At 40.2% G+C, this 24840-nt stretch overlaps 9 non-coding genes across 9 annotated transcripts; all 9 read right to left on the bottom strand.

Annotated features, from left to right (window-relative positions):
* Positions 1–15184: 15184 nt before the first annotated feature.
* On the bottom strand, positions 15185–15278 carry trnai-uau (transfer RNA isoleucine (anticodon UAU)). The gene is made up of 2 exons: positions 15241–15278; positions 15185–15220 (listed from the first exon to the last, which is right to left on the bottom strand). It is a non-coding gene; the product is annotated as a tRNA-Ile (tRNA).
* A 486-nt stretch (positions 15279–15764) lies between these two features.
* On the bottom strand, positions 15765–15858 carry trnai-uau (transfer RNA isoleucine (anticodon UAU)). The gene is made up of 2 exons: positions 15821–15858; positions 15765–15800 (listed from the first exon to the last, which is right to left on the bottom strand). It is a non-coding gene; the product is annotated as a tRNA-Ile (tRNA).
* Positions 15859–16018: 160 nt separating this feature from the next.
* On the bottom strand, positions 16019–16112 carry trnai-uau (transfer RNA isoleucine (anticodon UAU)). Its single transcript has 2 exons — positions 16075–16112; positions 16019–16054 (listed from the first exon to the last, which is right to left on the bottom strand). It is a non-coding gene; the product is annotated as a tRNA-Ile (tRNA).
* A 379-nt stretch (positions 16113–16491) lies between these two features.
* trnai-uau (transfer RNA isoleucine (anticodon UAU)) lies at positions 16492–16585 on the bottom strand. The gene is made up of 2 exons: positions 16548–16585; positions 16492–16527 (listed from the first exon to the last, which is right to left on the bottom strand). It is a non-coding gene; the product is annotated as a tRNA-Ile (tRNA).
* A 327-nt stretch (positions 16586–16912) lies between these two features.
* On the bottom strand, positions 16913–17006 carry trnai-uau (transfer RNA isoleucine (anticodon UAU)). The gene is made up of 2 exons: positions 16969–17006; positions 16913–16948 (listed from the first exon to the last, which is right to left on the bottom strand). It is a non-coding gene; the product is annotated as a tRNA-Ile (tRNA).
* A 363-nt stretch (positions 17007–17369) lies between these two features.
* Positions 17370–17463, bottom strand: trnai-uau (transfer RNA isoleucine (anticodon UAU)). Its single transcript has 2 exons — positions 17426–17463; positions 17370–17405 (listed from the first exon to the last, which is right to left on the bottom strand). It is a non-coding gene; the product is annotated as a tRNA-Ile (tRNA).
* Positions 17464–18295: 832 nt separating this feature from the next.
* trnai-uau (transfer RNA isoleucine (anticodon UAU)) lies at positions 18296–18389 on the bottom strand. Its single transcript has 2 exons — positions 18352–18389; positions 18296–18331 (listed from the first exon to the last, which is right to left on the bottom strand). It is a non-coding gene; the product is annotated as a tRNA-Ile (tRNA).
* An 876-nt stretch (positions 18390–19265) lies between these two features.
* Positions 19266–19359, bottom strand: trnai-uau (transfer RNA isoleucine (anticodon UAU)). The gene is made up of 2 exons: positions 19322–19359; positions 19266–19301 (listed from the first exon to the last, which is right to left on the bottom strand). It is a non-coding gene; the product is annotated as a tRNA-Ile (tRNA).
* Positions 19360–19763: 404 nt separating this feature from the next.
* Positions 19764–19857, bottom strand: trnat-ugu (transfer RNA threonine (anticodon UGU)). Its single transcript has 2 exons — positions 19820–19857; positions 19764–19799 (listed from the first exon to the last, which is right to left on the bottom strand). It is a non-coding gene; the product is annotated as a tRNA-Thr (tRNA).
* Positions 19858–24840: the final 4983 nt, after the last annotated feature.

Raw genomic sequence — 24840 nt, 5'->3', positions numbered from 1 at the left:
CGTATTTGGAGGATACTTCAATCATCACCACTGTTTGACAAGGCTTTCTGGAAACACTTTACAACAAGGTTAACATTAGTTAATGATTTGGCTTTCTTGACCTAACAATGAACAATACTTAAACATTATTTAATCATCTTTTATCTTGATTTTGACATGTAGATGTGGACAGTTAAAAGTGTTTTTATTTGTTGTCTATAAAAATGATGTGAGCCAGGGCGAACAGTTCCTCACATTCAAAGACACATCAAACTTTTTTTTCCCTGTCGTGTTTTTCAAATTACACCCACTTTAGTGATCTCCTTACATCTCCATCTCCCTTGAAAGCTTATTGTTGTTTACATTGGCACATTTACAGATCATTTCATTGCTGTGATGATCGTCCCTGCAACTGCATAATTAGTAAAAACAAGTAAAATTCACTCTGCATTAATAATGACTAAAAACATTTGAGAATGCCGCTGTGTTTCTTTAATGCCTAGTGCAGCTTCAGAGGCACGAGCAGTCAACAATTCTCACCCCACAGCATTTCCCTCCTCTGCCCCAACAAAAAACCATCATCATATCTTTACATTTGCACATGTGCTTAATTACACATTCGGTAAGGGCAATGAGCTTGTGACTCTTCCAGCTTCATGAAGGGAAAAGTGGAAATGAGCTTCTCAGAAGAAGCGGCCAGAGGGATTTGCAATAAGCATGCAAATTCAGCTGGAAATGCTTTAATGAGTTTATACGGGCAACTAATGTGATGTATGAATTTAATGATATGACATCAAATATGGGCAATGGATGAATATAATTTAAGTATAATCCATGGTAACTTGCTCATGAGCATCTCATCAAACTTTCACTCTCTGCACACTTAACAGGGGAGATCATAAGAGAGGCAGGTTGTCAAACAGAGAAGATTTTACACTGACCAAAATTATAAACGCAACACTTTTGTTTTTGCCCCCATTTTTCATTAGCTGAACTCAAAGATCTAAGACTTTTTCTATGTACACAAAAGACCTATTTCTCTCAAATATTGTTCACAAATCTGTCTAAATCTGTGTTAGTGAGCACTTCTCCTTTGCCGAGATAATCCATCCACCTCACAGGTGTGGCATTTCAAAATGCTGATTAGACAGCATGATTATTGCACAGGTGTGCCCTAGGCTGGCCACAATAAAAGGACACTTTAAAATGTGCAGTTTTATCACACAGCACAATGCCACAGATGTTGCAAGTTTTGAGGGAGCGTGCAGTTGGCATGCTGACTGCAGGAATGTCCACCAGAGCTGTTGCCCGTGAATTGAATGTTCATTTCTCTACCATAAGCCATCTCTAAAGGCGTTTCAGAGAATTTGGCAGTACATGCAACCAGCCTCACAACCGCAGACCATGTGTAACCACACCAGCCCAGGACCTCCACATCCAGCATCTTCACCTCCAAGATCGTCTGAGACCAGCCACCTGGACGGCTGCTGCAACAATCGGTTTGCATAACCAAAGAATTTCTGCACAAACTGTCAGAAACCGTCTCAAGGAAGTTCATCTGCATGCTCGTCGTCCTAATCGGGGTCTCGACCTGACTTCGGTTCGTCGTCGTAACTCACTTGAGTGCGCAAATGCACACATTCGATGGCATCTTGCACTTTGGAGAGGTGTTCTCTTCACGGATGAATCCCGGTTTTCACTGTACAGGGCAGATGGCAGACAGCGTGTATGGCGTCGTGTGGGTGAGCGGTTTGCTGATGTCAACATTGTAGATCGAGTGGCCCATGGTGGCGGTGGGGTTATGGTATGGTCAGGCGAATGTTATGGACAACGAACACAGGTGCATTTTATTGATGGCATTTTGAATGCACAGAGATACCGTGACCAGATCCTGAGGCCCATTGTTGAGCCATTCATCCACGACCATCACCTCATGTTGCAGCAAGATAATGCACGGCCCCATGTTGCACAAAGCCTGAGGCTTTTGGTGTGAAAAGGCTTTTACATTTGCCAAAAATAGAACTTTTTATATCAAAAACAAACAAGCAAGCCCTGCTCAGATTTAAAAAGTAACGCAAAAGTAAGTACTAAGTAACGTAATTAGTTACTTAATATTAGTTACTTAATAACTTAATATTGTAATGCATTACTTTTAAAAGTAACTTTCCCCAACACTGGTGTACCCTGACTTTTAATAAAGCCTAAACTCTTCCCCTACACTTCTCCCAGGCAAGTGTGTTCACATAGAGATTTCCTAGAGCCAATGTGAATAAACCTAGGTTAAATTAAAAGCGACAAGATAGTCACGTCATTCTGGATATGTTTTGGACCCATATGATAGAAGTAATCACTTTTGACGTGCCAGGAAACCCTAATATGGACAAAGGCATCCAGTTATCACTGTAGCTAAGCTGAATAACAAGCATAAACCTTAAGCGATGAAACGTGAAGTCAATAAACGATTCTGACAATATACGGTTTATGCGTGTTTTCAAGTCTTCTCCAAGTAATAATTACAGCATATGAATGATACAGTGGTAATTGGCATAGCATTAATTACAGTACTGAAGTTATAAACTATATTTTCTGCCTTATTCTGTGATAGAAATGGAAAAAGTGTTTTAGTAAAAATTATTATACTGATTATACAATTATAACCATAAAATTGTCATTAATAAAATATATAACAAAAATACTATAGAAGACAAATGATTGTTTTTGTCCAGCAGTGTATTTTATTTTCTTAGCCAATTAAAAGTGATAAGAAAAGTTTGTTTTTATTTTTTTTGTCAAATTATTTTTGTCAATTGTAATTATTATTATTATTATTATTATTATATTTAACAATTCTGTCCTCCTCACTGAAATGATTGCTACTCCCCTGCCCTGTAACATGACAGTATATAAAACTTTAGCTATATGCTGTGTTATCTTTATTTGGGGATCAATTTTTTTTTTTGGCTCCACCTGAATTGGTTGCAGACCCTTGGTTTATGTGTACCTGGCATTCCTAACGTTGTGTTATAAGAATAGTACACTTTTAAAAATAAAGGGACTTTAAAAGGTTCTTCACAGCGATGCAATAGAAGAACCATTTTTGGTTCCACAAAGAACCCTTTAACTGTCACCGCCCCCCAGTGGGACGCCTAAGTTTACTTCACCATATTACAAATAAATTCTAATCTAATCATGACAAACTATACATCGTTGGAAAGGTCTAAGACTCCTAAATAGATATTTTACCATATTTTTGTGACAGAAATTATTAATATATGTCAAGGGTGCAACTTAAAAAATCTACATCATAACATGAGTTCTGACCTTTGTCACAAAAGACTTTCTTCATTGCCTTTTCCCTATCATGCTTTAGAAATTATAAGAAATTATATATCAGTCCAAAATTTAAAAATTCATCCTTTGAAAGGCATTTTAAAATCAGACATTGCATAACCACGGTGTCACACCCCTGTGGACTGTTTTCTTTGGTTTTCCCCATGTATGCCTTTATTTGGTTTTCCTGTTCCGTCTTCAATTATTACCTCATTGTTTAAACGATCTCACCTGTCTCCCTCTGATTAGTCTGTGTATTTAAGTTTGGTTGAGTTCCCCGTTTGGTTGTCGGTTCTTGTGTTGTCACTCCTAGTTCGCCTAAAGTCTTTTTAGTTGTGTATGCGTGTGGATTCCCTGCTGTTCCTGTTCCTGTTCCTGTTCGTTCCTGTTGCAAGTGTGGATTATTTAAATAAATGTATGTTCCTGATCTCCTCGTCCCTACTCCTCATTCCCCGCACACGACGCCATGACACACGGAAAATGTACATCAAAATCATATTACAAAATGTTTTCATTCATAAATTATGAAAAATTTAAGTCTGGATAGTGCATTTTTATGTCTGTTTTAAACAATGGGAGTGACAGTTAAAGGGTTAAAGAACCATCTCTTTCTTACCTTTTTAAAATCTGAAGAACATTCTTTCAACAACAAAGAACCTTTTTTGAAACAGAAAGGTTCTTCAGATGTTAAAGGTTATTTATAGAATTTAGAAAATTTAGAAAAACGGTTTAGAAAAACAGTTCTTCTATGGCATCGTGAAGCACCTTTATTTTTAAGAGTGTAATTCCAGTAAATTTTGACCTTGTGGGAACAGAGTGATCTTTTTTAAAAAGCAGAGCATTTTGTGTGATGGGTAGGTTTAGGATTAGGAGACAGAAAATACAGTTTGTTCAGAATAAAAACCATTATGTCTATGGAATGTCCCCAAAAAACATTAAAACCCAATGTGTATGTGTGAGAGAGCTAAACTTCTGGTATTTTGAGCATACACTAGTCAATTCAAAATGCACCCAGGCTTTGCCTGAGAACTAATTCCTCTGGGATTGTGATGCTCTGGCAGCAAACTCTCCCCAGCTGGCATCCCCAAAAGGTTAAAAAGAAGACAGAGAAAGAGGGGAAAGGATATGAATGAATAAATAAATTACGAAATCCATTGTTGCTGTATCAAAGCCATCAGGATTTAATTAATGTACTTATTTGTTTGTATGTTTACGTACTACTGGATGCACTAAATATTTCATGTTTTTGGTTAAAGTAGCTAGTTCTACACATCAAATGTCTGTATCACTCTAATTAAATGGTGAATTGGCCAGATCACACCACAGGGATATTCTCAACCATATCCAACAATTAAAATCCTAATCTTATATTTGTTTATTTATATATATTTAAAATGATAACTAATAAAAACTGTAACTGTGTTCATAAGTTGAATCTTTCTTTGACTGTCTGAGAGGTGGGGGGGGGATTAAAGAGTTTCAGGCCTTCATTTGTACTCTGTTCATGCCGCGTACCATATGTAGATCTGTAAGCAGGAGGCCATTTCATTGTCTCAGGCTGTGTATGTGTGTGCGTAGTCGCACTTCTCTCCCTAAGGGTGATAGGATGCAACAATGTGTCACAAGGAAACAATCTGTCTGCTCGGATCAATATTTGTTCTTAGCTTCCCACCTGCATAGCAATGCTGCTATCAAAGCTCTTCAACAACAAGACCAGCACACACTCTTAATTTAACATTACAGCCAAAAAAAATGGATTTATCTCATATCCCACCTGAATTTTACTCATTAACTCTTATTATAGCATTAACTCAAAACCGAATTCACCATTATTATTTCGAAATATAAGCAGTTATTTCCATGATGTCTAGCAGATCTCATTATTTGTTTACTAATTTAATTCAATGATGCATAAAGCTATGATGTGACTCTAACACTGGCCTAATGCCCGCCTACAGTTCATTAAATGTCTAATTTCATCCTCTCTATTTCAAGCAATTATATTATGCAAATATGAGTACAAATTCCCATCTCTTGAAGCGCTGAACTGTATGTTATATTAATATAGTTTGTCTTAATTGACTCGGTGGTGTATGTCATATGGCACCAGGACTGTCGTAATCATCATGGTCATGTGTATTGTAATCCAATAATTCAGCACATCACAGTCTTGTTTGTATACTTGTTATCACTGAAGATGCATCTCTTTTGATCCATGCAGACAGCTCTATGATTCAAATAAGCGAGACAACCAAAAGACCACTAGTCCTGAGTGGCCTCTGTTTTATTTCATGTTGTCATCATCCTTAGCAGACCCTAATGAGTCACCGAAAGAAGTTGAAGTGACATTTAACCAGCCCCACTGCTCGAATCTGACATTTTCAATTTTAGAAGCAACAGATTTAGCATGAAATCACAGGGGAGAGGGAAATCTCAACTTTAAGTTTGAGTGTGAGAGCTCTTTAAGTCAACATCAAATCAAAACTGACCCTTTTTGATAATGTAAGTCAATAGCCAAATAGTAATGGAGACAGTGTTTTAAAGGAGTTCACTTCCAGAACAAAAATTAACAGATGGGTAATTCCATGCAAATGTCAACCTTACCATGAAAAAAAAAATGTTTTTACCAGAGGTTTTTACTATACTGTTAGCACAGATGTCAACATTTGATGTTTCAAATACCCATGTGAGGTCTCTCTTAAAGGAACACACCACTATTTTTGAAAATAGGCTCATTTTCCAACTCCCCTAGAGTCTGACAGTTGAGTTTTACCGTTTTCTAATCAATTCAGCCGATCTCCAGGTCTGGCGGTAGCACTTTTAGCATAGCTTAGCATAGATCTTTGAATCTGATTAGAACGTTATCATCTCGCTCAAAAGTGACCAAAGACTTTCGATATTTTTCCTATTTAAAACTTGACTCTTCTATAGTTACACCGTGTATTAAGACAGACGGAAATAAAAAAGGAACTATACTCTCATTCCGGCATAATAGGCAAGGAACTATGCTGCCGTACCATGGGTGCAGCAGGTGTAATGATATTATGCAGTGCCTGAAAATAGTCTCCCTGTGCAAGTAGGTGGTCACGTTGGTCAGGCTGACGGAAGTTTCCTATTTTCCTATTTTCAAACACTGCGTAATATCATTATGCCTGCTGCATTTTAGACACAACAAAAATTAAAATAAAGTAACAATCATATGTTCTGTGAAGAGCCATCGCTTCTCTATTTGTTGGGTATTATTGCATCTGGTTTGTGTATTTTAATTAGGAGAAATCCTACAAAGTATGTAGTCTCTCAAAAATTGTATCCTTTTTTGTCTGATCTTTAGACTCTAACAACTAGGGTTTATTAAAATATGAACAGATGGTTCGGAATATTGGTAATACATACATTCTCTAAGCATTCATATGTCACATCCATAATGAAAATGTCACATCCATAACACTGGATTTGCCCAGATAATTTACTCTCCCCCTTGTCAACCAAGATGCTAATGTCTTTCTTTCCTCAGTCGTTGTCACGCTTGCACATAGAAGAGACCAGAGATGGAAGTAAAACAGTATGAGTGAGTGTTTATTTAACAGATTAAGTGGAGAACAGCAAGTATGAATTGGCAATGGTAAGTAGTTGAAATGACTTTCCTGAAATAAGAGTCCAAATGTAGCCTTGGGAGTGGAGTAGAGCAATCGGAGCACAAACCGGAGATTTCTGAGCAGGAGAGGGTCTGGAGCTAGCATCAGGGTAGTGAACGGTAGACCAGACAACAACAAAGTGAGGGAGCAGTCTATTTATAGGGCGTGGTAACGAGAGTCAGGTGATGCAAATCAGAACTCCGGTGAGGCAGAACGAGTGGGTGGAGCTGTGGGTGACGTGACAGATGGAGGTGGCTGTGGTGAATGCCTGACATTACCCCCTCCTCCAGGGGCGGCTCCCGACGCCCTAACACGACGCCGAGGACGGCCGCGACCGCAAGGGGCCGGCCGATTGGGGTGGCTGCGGTGGAATTCCAGCAAGAGTAATGGATCCAGGACATCATCTCTGTTCACCCAAGATCTTTCCTCCGGGCCGCACCCCTCCCAGTCAATGAGGTATTCTAGGCGACCCCCTCGACGTCGTGAGTCCAGGATCTCTCATACTGTGAAGACTGAGGGTTGTTCCAGTACTTCTGGAGGAGGGGGCTCAGCTTCAGCTCCAGGGGTGTCTGTGGCAGAGGGAGAGAAGGGTTTTAAGAGGGATACGTGAAACGTGGGATGAATTCTGTACCTGGGTGGGAGCTAAAGCTGATATGTGACGTCGTTGATCTGCCTCAAGATGCGAAATGGACCAATATAGCGGGGACTCAGCTTACGGCAGGGCAGGCGCAGACGTAGATCACGGGTAGAGAGCCAGACAAGATCCCCTGGTTGGAAATGGGGTGCGGCTCTCCTCCTGGCGTCCACGAAGCTCTTGTGTCGTCTTACTGCCCGCTGTAGATGGTCATGAGCTGAGTCCCACACTCTCTCGCTTTCTCGAAACCAGTGGTCGACAGCTGGAACATTGGAGGGTTCCTCCGTCCAGGGGAACAGCGGAGGCTGATAACCGAGTACGCACTGGAATGGTGTTAGGCCGGTGGTATCTTGGCGGAGAGAGTTTTGTGCGTACTCGGCCCACGGGAGGAACCTGCTCCAACTGTGTTGGTCATCATGGCAGTATGCACGGAGGTAACGTCCAATCTCCTGGATCTTCCTCTCAGTCTGGCCGTTAGTCTGTGGATGTTAACCAGATGATAAATTAACAGTGATACCCAGTAGCTTGAAGAAAGCTTTCCAAACGTGTGAAGTGAATTGAGGGCCCCGGTCCGAAACGATCTCCTCGGGCAGACCATAGTGCCGGAAGACCTGGTGGAACAGATGTTCTGCCGTTTCCATGGCCGTAGGTAACCCTCTCAGGGGTATCAGTTTACAAGCTTTAGAGAACCGGTCAACAACGACAAGAACACAGGTGTTACCTTCAGATTCTGGCAGATCAGTGATGAAATCCACACCAAGATGGGACCAGGGCCTCTCCGGGATGGGTAGAGGAACCAGTTTTCCTGTAGGGAGTTGACGGGGAGAATTAGACTTGGCACAGACTGAGCAGCTTTGGACGTACCTGATGGTGTCCTGGTGCATACTGGGCCACCAGTAACGAGATTGTATGAGCGAGAGGGTCCTACTGCTGCCTGGGTGTCCAGAGCCCGGAGTCCCGTGAGCTGTGCCCAGAAGTATCTGACGTTGGGAGAGGGGCACATAGGTCTTTCCTTCTGGGCACTCTGGCGGAGCTGGCTCCTGGAGAGTGGCTTGTTGAATGGCTTGATCCAGGTCCCAGATGATGGGGCTGACGATGAGCTCTGAGGGTATAATGGTTTCCGGGTCTGAGGTTGCTTCAGGAGAGAACTGTCGAGAGAGAGCATCTGCTGGTACGTTCTTGGAGCCTGGTCTGTACGTGATGGTGAAATTGAAGCGTGTCAGGAAAAGAGCCCAGCGGGCTTGCCTGGGGTTCAGACGACGAGCTTCCCTGAGATACTGTAGGTTCTTGTGATCAGTAATGATGGTGAATGGGTGAGTAGCTCCTTCCAACCAATGTCGCCACTCTTCCAGGGCCAATTTTATCGCCAGCAGCTCTCTATTACCGATGTCATAATTCTGCTCCGCCGGAGACAGCTTACGGGAGAAGAAGGCGCAGGGATGGAGGACTGAGGAGTCGCCGACCGCTTGTGATAGCACCGCTCCCACGCCGATGGAGGAGGCGTCGACTTCGACAGTAAACAGATGTTCAGGGTCTGGGTGGTGTAGGACCGGAGCGGTGCTAAAGGTGGTCTTCAGCCGTTCGAATGCTTCGTGGGCAGCGGGGTTCCAGATGAGTTGTTTAGGTTTACCCCGCAGGAGGGAGGTCAACGGGGCGGTGATGGTACTGTAATCCATGATGAACCGGCGGTAGAAGTTTGTGAAACCAAGGAAGCGCTGAAGTTCCTTGACACTGTTGGGTAGTGGCCACTTCTGTATGGCATTGACTTTCCCCTGGTCCATTTGCACGCCCTCGGCACTGATGTTGTAACCTAAGAACTGGACAGTGGACTGATGGAACTCGCACTTCTCTAACTTAAGGAACAGACTGTGTTGGCGAAGTTTGTGAAGGACCTGCTGGACGTGCTGGCGATGTTCGGCCTGGTTCCGGGAGTAAATCAAAATATCATCGATATAGACCACCACAAACCGATGCAGGTACTCCCGGAACACCTCATTCATAAACGTTTGAAAGACGGAGGGACTGATGGACAAACCGTACGGCATAACCCGGTATTCATAGTGCCCCGTGGGTGTTATGAAAGCCGTCTTCCACTCGTCTCCCTTACGAATACGAATGAGGTTGTATGCACTCCGCAGGTCCAGCTTCGTGAAGACCTGGGCTCCACGAAGCTCTTCGAGGGCGGCAGGCACCAGGGGCAGGGGATAAGGCTGCCGAATGATCTGTGAGTTGAGTTGTCTGTAGTCAATGCATGGTCTTAAACCTCCATCCTTCTTGCCCACGAAGAAGAAGCTCGAAGCGGCCGGCGAGGTGGATGGTTGAATAAAACCCTGTTTCAAGGCTTCCTCGATGTATTCCTCCATCGCCTGGTGCTCCGGGATGGACAGAGGGTAAACCTTACCCTTAGGTAGTTTGGCTTCAGGCAGCAGATCGATCGCACAGTCCCATGGCCGATGTGGTGGTAGATGGGTGGCTGCTTGTTTACTGAAGACATCCTGGAACGCCATGTACTCCACTGGGATTTCTGGAGGATTTTCTGGCTCAGGGCTTTCCACTAGAGTCGACGACAGCATAACTGGAACAGAAAGTGGTTGAGGAATGTTGGAGAGACAGTGTTCAAAACAGCGTTCGCTCCATCCAGTGACATCACAGGGATCCCAGCGGAGAGTGGGGCGATGTTGTTGCAACCAGGGGCATCCCAGGATGATACTCACGGTGGAATGCTCCAGTACCAGGAACCGAATCCGTTCAGAATGAAACAGTCCAACTTGTAAAGTGATGTAAGGTGTAGAATGATGAATAATGGGATTATTAGCGTTCCAAATAGCTTTCGCCCATTGAAGGGCCTTACCAGTCAGGAGGGATATGAGAAATGCCACCTTCGCGCTGTCCGAAGGAAACTGTTGTGGTTGCATCCGAATAAACAAACTGACCTGGAGGAGGAAACCGCTACACTCAGCCGCTTCGCCCGCAAATGTTGCGGGCAGCGCCATGGGACTACCTGAGGCAGATGGCGGGGTAGGTGCTGGTCTTAAAGCCGCCTTGAAGGCATTCACCAATTCTGTTAGCGGATCTGTAGTAGAGGGTGTTTCGGTGCTCATAGTGGGCGTTAGTTGTGTTGGTCTGGTCTTCTGTCACGCTTGCACATAGAAGAGACCAGAGACGGAAGTAAAACAGTATGAGTGAGTGTTTATTTAACAGATTATGTGGAGAACAGCAAGTATGAATTGGCAATGGTAAGTAGTTGAAATGACTTTCCTGAAATAAGAGTCCAAATGTAGCCTTGGGAGTGGAGTAGAGCAATCGGAGCACAAACCGGAGATTTCTGAGCAGGAGAGGGTCTGGAGCTAGCATCAGGGTAGTGAACGGTAGACCAGACAACAACAAAGTGAGGGAGCAGTCTATTTATAGGGCGTGGTAACGAGAGTCAGGTGATGCGAATCAGAACTCCGGTGAGGCAGAACGAGTGGGTGGAGCTGTGGGTGACGTGACAGATGGAGGTGGCTGTGGTGAATGCCTGACAGTCGTAAAGAAATAATGTTTTTTTAGGAAAACATTTCAGGATTTCTCTCCATATAATGGACTTCTGTGGTGCCTCCGAGTTTGAACTTCCAAAATGCAGTTTAAATGCAGCTCTAAATGACCCCAGCTGAGGAAGAAGGGTCTTATCTAGCAAAACAAGCAGTTATTTTCTTTTAATTTATATACTTCAAATGCTTGTCTTTTCTAGCTCTGCGTGAATTCTGTGTATTCCGGTTTAAGACAGTTAGGTTAGGTTGAAAAACTCCCATCTCATTTCCTTCTCCAACTTCAAAATCATCCTACATTGCTGTTTTACCTTTTTTTGTGAAGGGCAGTTAATCTTCTTTGCCCTTTCACTGGGTTGGTACTTCTGCAGAACGAGTTTGAAGTTGGAAGAGAAAATGAGATGGGAGTTTTTCGCCCTAACTGTCTTGAACTGGAACACACAGAGTTCGAGCCCTTTAAAGCTGCATTTAAACAGCATTTTGGAAGTTCAAACTCAGGGGCACCACAGAAGTCCACTATATGGAGAGAAATCCAAAAATGTTTACTCAAAAAACATAATTTCTTTACAACTGAAGAAAGAATGACATGAACATCTTGGATGACAAGGGGGTGAGTACATCTGTAAATGTTTGTTCTGGAAGTGAACTTCTCCTTTAACAAGCTCAGCAAGCACTTTTCACTATCCAGCTAATTCCCATTGGATAAAATCAAGTCCTGCCTTTGTTTGACTTAGAAAAAAATATATAAGTAAAGTGTGTTTCAAACATTAATTTTACTTTTTAGAATTATATATATGTGCTTAATGTAATGTGAAAAGTTAAAAAAAAAAATGTTTATCCAACTGATACTGCAGGTGTTGGAACATTCAATCTGGAAATACAACTTGAAGAGCAGTTCTTCTGAGAAGAGATCTTTTAAGTCCATTCACCACCAGAACTATAAAACAACATGGCTTGAGCAAAACAGCTTCTTACTGGTTAAAAAAAGGGAACTTACATCTTAATACTGTATCTAAAAATCTTAAAAACTGTCTAAAAATATTCACATGTGCATGTTATTCAAAATTTAGAGGACAAATAATATGTGACCAAATAGTATGCTAAATGAAAAATGCTGACATAGGAAATAGACAGAGGAGCTGTAAGTCTAAGTAAAATTCTTAGGCAAAACTGATGTACGCAAAAAAACAAAAAAAAACCTGTGGTCACACTTTATTTTAATAAGGTCCAATTCTCGCTATTAACAAACCATTAACTATGACTTTTGCCTCAATAAACTACTAATTTAGTACTTATTTGTAGTTAGTAAGGTAGGTATTTGTAGTTTAGGTATTGGGTAGAATTAGGCATATAGAAAATATTCATGCAGAATATTGTCACACCCCTGTGGACTGTTTCGTTGGTTTTTCCCTTATATGTCCTTATTTGGTCTTTCCTGTTCCGTTTCTGATTATGATGTCATTGTTTAATCACTCACACCTGTCCTTGTCTCATTAGCCTGGTTATTTAAGTTTGATTCAGTTCCTCGTTCATTGTCGGTTCTTAATGTCGTTTACTGTGGTTTTCGTTGTGTTAGCTGTTCCTGTTCATTCCTGTTCCCTTGTTTGGATGTTATTAATAAAGTATGTGTTCCTGATTTCCTCGTCCCTACTCCTCCTTCCCACACACAACGCCTGACAAAAAATCAGCTTTATAAGTACTAATAAATAGCATGCCTATAACAAATTGGCTAATAAGCAACTAGTTAATAGTGAGAATTGTTCCCTATACTAAAGTGTTACCAAAATTGCAATTTAAGCTATGCAGTATGAAGCTCATAGGTTTTGGGACAGAGCTACTGATTTGTGTAAAGAGTCTGTCCGCTCTGAAAATTTGTCTCAATTTGCTTTGAATTCAGTTTAACTTCCAACAAAACCTGTGCCATATAAAGTACTTAAACAGGAGAGTACATGTAGAATCAATACCCTTAAATCCAAATGCACACTAGGATTTTATTAAAGTGCTCCTGCAGAGTTCATTTGGGATTCCAAGTAAAAGGCTGTTTAAACAGTTATGTCTTAAACTATTCAAACACTTATTTGATGGATTATTAAAGCAAATGAAAACTTAAGATTTTAGGAAGACACACTGTTCATTGTGATTAAAGCTCACCTAAAGAGCAAACCTACTCTCACTTTCTAGACTTTTTTTATTAGTAAATCCAGCATATTTAAAGTCTGATAATAAATGTCCATTATAAATTGCAGTCCACCATCTGAAAGAGTGTCATGTTGAGGTCAGTCCCCTAATTTTATCTAAAGAACCCTTGTTAAGTGCCTGAGCAAGTCAGGATCAATACTTCGAGTCCAAGATGGAAATTAATGTTAGTGGTTTTGATGTGAATGCTAAAGGGTGTGTGTGTGTCGAGAAGGTGAAGCAGGTGAAGCATTATGCTTGTTTTGCTTTCCATTTCCAGTGATGTAAACTTGAAAAAAATAATGCACTAAAACAGAATACCAAATGTCACCGTTAAATTATTTTGTCTCCACCGTGCCCTGTCCTTGGCACAAAAATCTAATCTTATTGAAGGGCTGATCACCTGAAAGCAATATTTATATTGTCAATAAAGATAACTCTATTTATTCATGAAGGTGGCACATACGAAAATGTCCAAATGAGGGGGTTGTGTGTATATCCCCAAAATAGATACTTAAAATGCATTTCATAAATGTGGAATAGTGTGTAGAATGCTAAATATACCACACTTTTGATGGTCTCCCAAGCTCATATTTTTATTGGGAAATTATGCAATCAAGGAATGTTAAAGTCATTAACCATATACATTTTCTGAGTGTAAACTACAGATGAGCCCGCAGTTTTGCCCCGGAAAAACAAATTGCATTCACTGTTCACGTAACGCTGGGTTCTTTGGGAAGCTGAATAAAGTTATCTTTCCCTCACAACCCAAAATAACCCAAAATAGTCCGCCATATGTTCAAATCGCTTTTTAAAACTCGGATCGGATTGAAAAACGTTTATGTAAACACCTTAATCGATCCGATTTAGCTGGATCGGAATTAAATTTCGATCAGATTGAAGGGGGTGGTTAATTCCTTTTCTAATACAATTGAGAGTGCATGTAAACACTCGATCGGATTGAAAAACGAAACGGAAAGGACTGCGCATGTGCAATGATGCAGAAATAGCGTAATGATGTATGACGCACAGAACAAGTGGTTCTTTCTTTTGAATAAAGTGTTGTATAAATCCGTGTCCTGTCATTATAAAACTCTCCTTTCACTCTGCGTCTTTGAAGTGGAACATGACAACCTCCCACCAGTCCTTGTTTTGGATTCTCATCCACAGGCAAACCATTTTGTGATAAATACGAGTAGCACAGCACAGCGGTTTCTATGTATATTTATTCCGAAATGGATAAATATTAATTCTGCTGTTAAAAACAAATAAAGAAATGGTGTAGGAGAGTGGTTATTATGTGCAAACAGTGAGAAACTCTGTATTTGTGCAGTGTGCACATGTCAAAAAAAATAAATTCCAATATAAAGCTTGTGACATATAAACACGCACATCACCCCGATCACTTTATTTAGCGTACATGTAAACACTACATTCCGATTCATCAATCGGAATGAATTTAATCTGATTGAACCAAAAAGTTTGCATGTAAACGTCACCAATGTAAATAAATCAGAATGCATAAAACAACATTAGAAACCTCTCCCCCTTTAAGCCATGAACTCAGATTTTCAACTGACCGTTTATATTAAGCCATGAACACCTGTGCTCCTGATATGTCTCTTGCTTTCTAAATACTTGCGCCAGGTGAAGCTCGACCTCACACCCTCTGCACTGCCCTGCCACGTACTGTCTTATAAGTACCGCGCGCTGACCGATTGCGCCACTGGAGCTGTTGGCTTGCAAACATATTACCAAATACCAAGGTCTTTATTTACACTAATCTTTCGAATTCTTCCACTGACTTTCTTCTAAGTGCTTACAGTTATCGGATTTTCAACCAATAGTTTATTTTAAGGCATGAACTCCTGTGTTACTGAATTGTCTCCTGCTTTCTAAAAACTTGCTCCAGGTGAGGCTCAAACTCACAACCTCGGCATCGCTCTGCGACATACTGTCTTATAAGTACTGCGCGCTAACCGATTGCGCCACTGGAGCTGTTGGCTCATAAACATATTAGCAAATACCAAGGTCTTTATTTAAACTAATTTTTCAAATTATTCCACCAACTTTCTTCTAACTGATTAAAGTCATCGGATTTTCAACCGATTGTTTATGTTAAGCTATAAACTCTTATGTTACTGAATTGTCTCCTGCTTTCTAAAACCTTGCGGACCGATTGCGCCACTGGAGCTGTTGGCTCATAAACATATCAGCAAATACCAAGGTCTTTATTTAAACTAATCTTTCAAATTATTCCACCAATTTTCTTCTAACTGATTAAAGTCATCGGATTTTCAACCGATCGTTTATGTCATGGGTGCTCAACCCTGGTCCTGGAGATCGACTTTCCTGCAGAGTTCAGCCCCAACTCTGACTAAACACACCTGAACCAGTTAATTTTTCTAACTGATTTTCAACTGATCGTTTATGTTAAGCTATAAACTCTTGTGTTACTGAATTGTCTCCTGCTTTCTAAAAATCTGCTCCAGGTGAGGCTCGAACTCACAACCTCGGCATTGCTCTGCAGTGTACTGTCTTATAAGTACCGCGCGCTGACCGATTGCGCCACTGGAGCTGCTGGTTTGTGAGTATATTACTAAGTACCATGGTTTTTATTTACACCAGTCTTTTAAACTAATCCACTTACTGATTACAGTCAACGGATTTTCAACTGATCATTTATGTTAAGCTATGAACTCTTGTGTTACTGAATTGTCTCCTGCTTTCTAAAAGCTTGCTCCAGGTGAGGCTCAAACTCACAACCTCAGCATTGCTCTGCTACGTACTGTCTTATAAGTACCGCGCGCTGACCGAATGCGCCACTGGAGCTGCTGGCTTGTGGGTAAATTACTAAGTACCATGGTTTCTATCTACACCAATCTTTCAAACGATTCCACTAACTTTCTTCTAACTGATTACACTCATCAGACTTTCAATCGATCGTTTATGTTAAGCTATAAACTCCTGTGTCACTGAAATGTTAACCTCGGCATTGCTCTGCTACGTACTGTCTTATAAGTACCGCGCGCTGACCGATGCTGGCGCTGGAGCTGCTGATTTACGAGTATATTACCAAGCACCGTGGTTTTTATTTACACCAATCTTTCAAACTACTCCACTAACTTTCTTCTAACTAATTTTTAACCGATTGTTTATGTTAAGCTATGAACACTTGTGTTACTGAATTGTCTCCTGCTTTCTAAAAGCTTGCTCCAGGTGAGGCTCGAACTCACAACCTCGGCATTGCTCTGCTACGTACTGTCTTATAAGTACCACGCGCTGACCGATTGCGCCACTGGAGCTACAGGTTCTGCATATATTACTAAGTACCATGGTTTTTATTTACACCAATCTTTCGAACTACAGTAGTCAACATTTGAAGTGGATCAAAAAAGTTAATCAAAGTTGTCCTAAAACAAGAATGGGTTTTGTTTCGATTTTAGGACAACTTCGATCAAAAGTTTTGATCCACTTAAAATGCTGACTACTGTATTCCACTAACTTTCTTCTAACTGATTACAGTCACCGGATTTTAAAGCAATCGTTTATGTTAAGCTACAAATTCCTGTGTTACTGAAATGCGAAATGAACTCTTGTCTTATTAAACTGTCTCCTGCTTTGTAAAACTTTACTCCAGGTGAGGCTCGAACTCACAACCTCGGCATCGCTCAGCTACGTACTGTCTTATAAGTACCGCGCGCTGACCGATTGCGCCACTGGAGCTGTTGGTTTGTGGGTAAATTACTAACTACCCTGGTTTCTATCTACACAAATCTTTCAAACTATTCCACTAACTTTCTTCTAACTGATTACACTCATCGGACTTTCAATCGATCGTTTATGTTAAGCTATGAACTCCTGTGTCACTGAAATGTTAACCTCGGCATCGCTCGGCTACGTACTGTCTTATAAGTACCACGCGCTGAAGCTGCTGATTTACGAGTATATTACCAAGTACCATGGTTTTTATTTACACCAATCTTTCAAACTACTCCACTAACTTTATTCTAACTAATTTTCAACCGATTGTTTATGTTAAGCTATGAACGCTTGTGTTACTGAACTGTCTCCTGCTTTCTAAAATCTTGCTCCAGGTGAGGCTCGAACTCACAACCTCGGCATTGCTCTGCCACGTACTGTCTTATAAGTACCGCGCGCTGACCGATTGCGCCACTGGAGCTGCTGGTTTGCGAGCATATTACTAAGTACCATGGTTTTTATTTACACCAGTCTTTCAAACTAATCCACTTACTGATTACAGTCAACGGATTTTCAACTGATCGTTTATGTTAAGCTATGAACTCCTGTGTTACTGAAATGTCTCCCACTTTGTAAAACCTTGCTCCAGGTGAGGCTCGAACTCACAACCTCGGCATTGCTCTGCCATGTACTGTCTTATAAGTACCATGCGCTGACCGATTGCGGCGTTAGAGCTACTGGCTCATAAGCATATTAGCAAATTCTAATTCCACTAAGTTTCTTCTAACTGATTACAGCCATTTTTTTCAAACAATCGTTTATGTTAAGCCATGAATTCCTGTGTTACTGAAATGTGAAATGAACTCTTGGGTTATTGAACTGTCTCCTGCTTTGTAAAACTTTGCTCCAGGAAGGCTCGAACTCACAACCTCAGCACTGCTCTGCTACGTTCTGTCTTATAAGTACCGCATGCTGACCGATTGCGACACTGGAGCTACTGAGTCCAGGTTTATTACTAAGTACCATGGTTTTTATTTACAAAGTTTCAAACTAATCCTAAAACAGTCAGAACCATCCGGGTTTTGTTTTGATTTTAGGTGACAACTTCACAGCCTCAATTGCTCTGCTACGTACTGTTTTGATCCACTTAAAACTGGAGCTGCTGGTTTGCGAATACTGTACCATGGTTTTTATTTACACCAGTCTTTTAAACTAATCCACTAACTGATTACAGTCAATGGATTTTCAACGGATCGTTTATGTTAAGCTATGAACTCTTGTGTTACTGAATTGTCTCCTGCTTTCTAAAACCTTGCTCCAGGTGAGGCTCGAACTCACAACCTCGGCATTGCTCTGCTACGTACTGTCTTATAAGTACCGCGCACTGACCGATTGCGCCACTGGAGCTGCTGGTTTGCGGATATATTACTAAGTACCATGGTTTTTATTTACACCAGTCTTTTAAACTAGTCCACTAACTGATTACAGTCAACAGATTTTCAACCGATCGTTTATGTTAAGCTATAAACTCTTATGTTACTGAATTGTCTCCTGCTTTCTAAAACCTTGCGGACCGATTGCGCCACTGGAGCTGTTGGCTCATAAACATATTAGCAAATACCAAGGTCTTTATTTAAACTAATCTTTCAAATTATTCCACCAATTTTCTTCTAACTGATTAAAGTCATCGGATTTTCAACCGATCGTTTATGTCAGGGGTGCTCAACCCTGGTCCTGGAGATCGACTTTCCTGCAGAGTTCAGCCCCAACTCTGACCAAACACACCTGAACCAGTTAATTCTTCTAACTGATTTTCAACCGATTGTTTATGTTAAGCTATGAACTCTTGTGTTACTGAATTGTCTCCTGCTTTCTAAAACCTTGCTCCAGGTGAGGCTCGAACTCACAGCCTCAGCATTGCTCTGCTATGTACTGTCTTATAAGTAATCCGATGACCGATTGCAACACTGGAGCTACAGATTCCGGCTATATTACCAAGTACCATGGTTTTTATTTACACCAATCTTTCGAACTACAGTAGTCAACATTTGAAGTGGATCAAAAAAGTTAATCAAAGTTGTCCTAAAACAAGAACAGGTTTTGTTTTGATTTTAGGACAACTCACAACCTCAAAATTTTGATCCACTTAAAATGTCTTATAAGACTACTGTATTCCCACTGGACTTTCTTCTAACTGATTACAGTCACCGGATTTTAAAGCGATCGTTTATGTTAAGCTATGAACTCTTGTGTTACTGAATTGTCTCCTGCTTTCTAAAACCTTGCTCCAGGTGAGGCTCGAACTCACAACCTCGGCATTGCTCTGCAGCATACTGTCTTATAAGTACCGCGCGCTGACCGATTGCGCCACTGGAGCTGCTGGTTTAGGGTTAAATTACTAAGTACCATGGTTTCTATCTACACCAATCTTTCAAACTATTCCACTAACTTTCTTCTAACTGATTACACTCATCGGACTTTCAATCGATCATTTATGTTAAGCTATGAACTCCTGTGTTACTGAAATGTGAAATGAACTCTTGTGTTATTGAACTGTCTCCTGCTTTGTAAAACTTTGCTCCAGGTGAGGCTCGAACTCACAACCTCGGCATTGCTCTGCCACGTACTGTCTTATAAGTATATTACCAAGTACCATGGTCTTTATTTACACCAATCTTTCGAACTAATCCACTAACATTCTTCTAAATGATTTTCAACCGATCGTTTATGTTAAGCTATGAACTCCTGTGTTACTGAATTGTCTCCTGCTTTGTAAAAACTTGCTCCAGGTGAGGCTTGAACTCACAACCTCGGCATTGCTCTGCTACGTGTGGTCTTACAAGTACCGCACGCATACCGATTGCACCACTGGAGCTGCTGAAACATGAGCAAATTACTAAGTACCATGGTTTTTATTTACACCAATCTTTCAAAATACTCCACTAACTAATTAGAGTCAAAGGATTTTCAACCGATTGTTTACGTTAAGCTATGAACTCTTGTGTTACTGAATTGTCTCCTGCTTTCTAAAACCTTGCTCCAGGTGAGACTCTAACTCACAACCTCAGCATTGCTTTGCCGTGTACTGTCTTATAAGTTCCACGTGCTGACCGATTGCGCCACTGGAGCTGCGGACATCGAAATAGATTACCAACTACCAAGGTCTTTATTTACACTAATCTTTCAAATAATTCCACTACCTTTCTTCTAACTGATTGCAGTCATTGGATTTCAACCAATCGTTTATGTTAAGCCATGAACTCCTGTTCTACTGATATGTCTCTCGCTTTCTATAAAACCTTGCTCCAGGTAAGGCTACAACTCATAACCTTGGCATTGCGCTGTGGCGTACTGCCTTAAAAATAGGAGCAATTGATAATTTCAGACAGGTGTGTTTGATCAGGGTTGGAACTAAACTCTGCAGGAAGGTAGATCTCCAGGAACAGGGTTGAGTATCCATGTTCTAACAGATTACAGCCATCAGATTTTCAAGAAATCTTTAATTTAAGCCATGAACTTCTGTGCAACTGAACTGTCTCTTGCTTTCTAAAACCTTGCTCCAGGTGAGGTTCAGACTCACAACCTTGGCATTGTTCTGCCACATACCGTCGTATAAGTACCGCGCGTTGACCGATTGCACCACTGTAGCTGTTGCCCCTTAACCATATTTTCAAACACCACAGTCTTTAGTCTGACTGATCTTTCAGACTATTCCACAAATGTTTTTCTAACATAAACGTGTGCTACTGAAATGTCTCCTGCTTTCTAAAATCTTGCTCCAGGTAAGGCTCGATCTTACAACCTCAGCTTCGCTCTGCTGTGTACTGCCTTATAGGTACCACACGCTGACCGACTGTGCCACTGGAACTTCTGACTCACAAATATATTATCAACTACCAAGATCTTTATTTATACTAATCTTTCAAAACATTCCACTAACTTTCTTCTAACAGATTACAGCCATCAGATTTTCAACTGATCGTTTATGTTAAACCAGGGGTGCCCAACCCTGTTCCTGAAGATCTACTTTCCTGCAGTTTAGTTCGAACCCTGATCGAATACACCTGTCTGTAATCATCAATTGCTCCTTCAGATCCTAATTAGTTGGTTCAGGTGCATTTAATCTGGGTTGGAGCAGAACTCTGCAGGAAGGTAGATCTCCAGGAACAGGGCTGAGCACCGCTGTGTTAAGCCATGAACTCCTGAACTGTCTCCTGCTTTCTAAAACATTGCTCCAGGTGAGGCTCGAACTCATAACCTCAGCACTGCTCTGCAGTACTGTCGTACTGTCTTATAAGTACCACGCGTATAACTGACCGATTGCGCCACTGGAGCCTTTGACCTGTTGCTATGACACCATAGTCTTTAGTCTGACTGATCTTAGATAGTCAATAGTCAGTTTTAAGACTATACTATTAAGCTGGAATTCACAAGCCTACACAGTTATTCTCTTTTTATAGAAGATTAGCACACATGCTACACATTGTTCAGGTCATTTTGAAGATGGGCATTCAATGTCAGATCAGTCCTTCACATTAGTCCTTGTTGAATGGTAAACAAACCCTTCAGGTTAGCTCTAAGATTTCAGAATATATGTTTTATTTTAAAGCCATGCTATAGATGACGTCCAAAATCACAATCTCAGCATTGCTCTGCTTAGGGATGTAACGATTACCGGTTTGACGATAAATCATGATAAAATTCCCCACGGTTAGTATTACCGTTTCATATTTTAATTATCATTAAAACCGTATTCGATTACCACGATTTGAACAACTGATGATAAATAAATACTGTACAGCATAAAGCACAGTTAAGTAAGAGTCTCATCTGCGCACGGCACGCAGAGTAGTTTCGTTTTGTGTGAAATGACGGCTGAAAAGCTGAGATGTTTTAAAAGGGTGCTAATGGCATAGACGCCGATCCCCACGGAAATGATTGAGCACGCACGGAAAACCACGAGATAGTCTCCGTTCATTTTAAGCAATAAGAAATGGATTGCAGCTTTTACGACTCAATTCTCATTTTCATCATTAATTTAAAGCAGTTTTTGGCGTTATATTATTAGCAAATGCAAAGAGTGCATTATTGTAATACGAGAGGGTGCCAGCACGAATCTCTCGGATTGCAGCGGGTTTGCTCTCCCAAATATATAGTGATCATGGCTCTTCGCTCCCTCAGATATTACATATGCGCCCTCAAACTTTGTCCTGTCCACGTGTGAATAAGTGCGTTTTGTAAACAGGTATTTATTAAATCATTTTATTTAGTGAAGCGCAGCCCTCATAGACAGAATGTTTGTATTTGGTAACTAATGTATTTGCAGTCTGTGCATTTCCCTTCGCAATTGGGGGTTGCCCGCCGGCAGAAACATAAATCGGGAATTATACAAATAAAATGAATATATGAATTAATTCATTATATGAATGTATCTCTGAAGGTTCTGATTGTCTTCAGAAAGATTCGATGGCGTTTTGTTTTCATCTTCACTGCAAGTAATATCTAAAGTAGCGTTCTTGACGCAGTGCTGCTTTATTCATGGAGTTCACGGAAACAGCTGTAATTCAGCTTTTCCATAAGCGCCATCTAGTAACATACAGTGGATTTACAGAGACTTACATTTACATTCAGCTTGTGTGCAGTTTTTGTCTGGCCAAAAAAACAGACTGAATTGTCATGCCCTTGCTGTAGCCTATATTTTGACCAGTTGATGAAAAACAAGCTTATGTGGATTCTACACATTTAAACATTTCAGATAAGTTATCTAGATTTATGCAGCAGATAAAAAAACATATAATCATTTATTAATCAGCTATTATTTTGACTTAACTCTTTTCTTTATTTAAAGGCTGAAATGTGATGTTTGCCTTTTATGAAACGTTTTCAAAGCTTTATTTGATCATTTACTTTAGCTATATAACATGCTATATAGGTTGTCAGTCATGTTGTCATTTAAAATCCTGACATCACTGGTACTGTTATTGTTTTACTGATTAGGTAAACAAAAAGTCATTTTATTTGTTGTTTGTTGATTTTTAAATGTAAAACTTGGTGAAGTAATTTATGTATTAGTACTTTTTGAACACTTCCAGCACATTTTAACAATGCCGTGATAATACTGATAACTGTGATCATTTTGGTCACTATAATCGTGATAGGAAATTTTCATACCGTTACATCCCTAGCTCTGCTGTTTACTGCCTCACAAGTAGCATGCATTACCAGCTCAACCACTGAAGCTTATTATTTCAGGACTATATAATATCACAAACTATTATGAGAAAAATGTCAAACCAAAAACATATGAAGAAATGGATAATTTTGTCATCACAAAAGACATAGATACATAGACATATACTTTTGCACACCTCCACACTGCATGATAACAGACCACTACCTGGATAACATTTACTTCAGAAATTAACAAATAGAGTATTATTTCAGCATTATTCTAGTCTGTATTTCCTGACTGAGAATGTAAAATGTATACCCAGCATTATATATTTCTTTCAGGTAGTCCTGCTAAAGGTACATGCAGAAACACAAAAATGGTTTTGAAGACATACTATTAATAATACTAGAAAACTGAATTTTCTTCTCACACTCTACTGACTTTGTAAACCAAAAATACAATTTTGAATGTATTGCTTTATACCTGGACCTGGTGGACAACCCAAGATAAATGATTTCAAAACTAATTTTCCATCTTCCATATTTAGTTTACATCCACATTACAGACAATAAAGGTAATCATATCTGCCTTATTTGATATCAACTTTACAAATCTCATGTAAATATGAAGATGTACAGATGATGTAAACATGCATGCAGCTGACTGTGCCAATAAAAAAATCTTGGTAATGTAAACTATCGACTGCCAAACATTTAATAAATCAAGCTGGATGCTTCCTCACATTCTATGGTGACGTTGTTATCATTGTCACTATCCATCACTGTTCAAACACTGCTCACCATAAGGGTGACTTAAACAAAAGACAAAGGACAAAATATCTTATTTTTTACCACAATACAAACAATGAGATTATTTCACAGCAGAAAATGAGGAAACTGATTTCATAGTGAAATTCTATGTATAAATATACTATTTTATTCTACGAAAATACAGATTAATCTTGCTGATTTTTAACAGTGCATTACTATCTCAACAGTGATACAAATCTGAGGGAAAAAAATAGTTATGGTTATTTTTAATAACTTACTGAGAAGAATGTCAGTGGAAACTACATTGGTCATGCGATTAGACTCGACAAGATGATTTCAATCAAAATTTAAGGCTAATCTGAATACTTGACTGGCAAAACAAGAAACAAAATGTTACCGTAACAGAAGATTAATTCAGATGGTAATTTATTCCAAAAATATTTATTCCACTGTTTGTTTGCAGTAGGCACATTACTGCATCTACATTTCTGGGGACATCTCCCACTTTCTCATTGACCTGCATATATTAACCTTCACATTGAAAGTCACCCTTTTGTAAATGTGCAACAAACAGAGTTGTGGTGGCATTCTGAGAATTACAAAGTGATTCAGACTCTTGTGGTTATGAAATATCATCAAATGTAAACAAGTGCAATAAAAAAAAAAAAAATTGTGCAATGGTTTACTGCAGAAGATGGCCATTTGAAATCTAGTTACTGTTCACAAATTCATCCACGACACAGCAGACTGAAAATCATTATGAGACAATTTGACTACTGCAGTTTAATGCTGATTGCAACTACATCCAAATATACACCCAGTCTTGTTTTCCTTTCTGTACATGCCCTCTTCACTAACTATAAGTGATTGTCATTATTGCTCACAAAGCTCAGAAGAGCTCAGTAAGACTGTGTAT

Source organism: Labeo rohita, chromosome 23, assembly GCF_022985175.1.
Source record: "Labeo rohita strain BAU-BD-2019 chromosome 23, IGBB_LRoh.1.0, whole genome shotgun sequence".
NCBI lineage: Eukaryota > Metazoa > Chordata > Actinopteri > Cypriniformes > Cyprinidae > Labeo > Labeo rohita.
Note: the sequence above shows the minus strand (reverse complement) of the source record. Positions and strands in the feature narration are given on the sequence as shown.